A 470-nucleotide genomic window follows, 5' to 3' on the forward strand; every position below is an offset into this window, starting at 1 on the left:
GGGGGCAAGCTGACTGAGGCTCCAGTGATGGGCTGATCTGGGGGCTCCCGAGCGCCGCTCCCTCGGTGCGCGATTTGGGGGCGGCTGATGGCTTTGCATTCGGGTTCCAGCCCTGCGTTTCTTATATTGCTTCCTAGTCCCCGACCTGGCGCTCCCAGTTTAGAGGCAGACGTTTGGTAAGTAACGTGTAATCTGATTTTAGTTATTTCCTAGGCCATCAAAGCGGTACTTTTAAAGCAGGTCAATCTTAAAAAGATGCGGTCGCCGCCGCCGGGAGCGTCTCCTTGGCCTGGTACGCTCGCCCCCCTCCAGTGCCCATCTCCCACCGCCCTCCGGCTGGAGGCGTGCAGCGCGATGGAATGGTGGGCTGTCAGGGGACTCACGCTCAGCCAACGCAGCACCTCGGTGCTCTGCCTGAGATTTCCCAATGCCAAGTGCAATGTGGTGTATACAGCCATACCCGCCCCCCC

The 470-nt window shown here is 59.8% G+C and overlaps 1 protein-coding gene across 1 annotated transcript in view; it reads left to right on the forward strand.

Moving 5' to 3' along the window:
- Slitrk3 (SLIT and NTRK like family member 3) overlaps positions 1–470 on the forward strand; it is a 9,190-nt gene continuing 8,720 nt past the window's right edge. Inside the window, exon 1 of the mRNA XM_008830143.2 lies at positions 1–176. The gene's annotated coding sequence lies outside the window, so the exon portion shown is untranslated. The remainder of the gene's footprint in view (positions 177–470) is intronic.

Source organism: Nannospalax galili, unplaced genomic scaffold (genome assembly GCF_000622305.1).
Source record: "Nannospalax galili isolate Female #2095 unplaced genomic scaffold, S.galili_v1.0 scaffold33, whole genome shotgun sequence".
Classification (NCBI taxonomy): Eukaryota; Metazoa; Chordata; class Mammalia; order Rodentia; family Spalacidae; genus Nannospalax; species Nannospalax galili.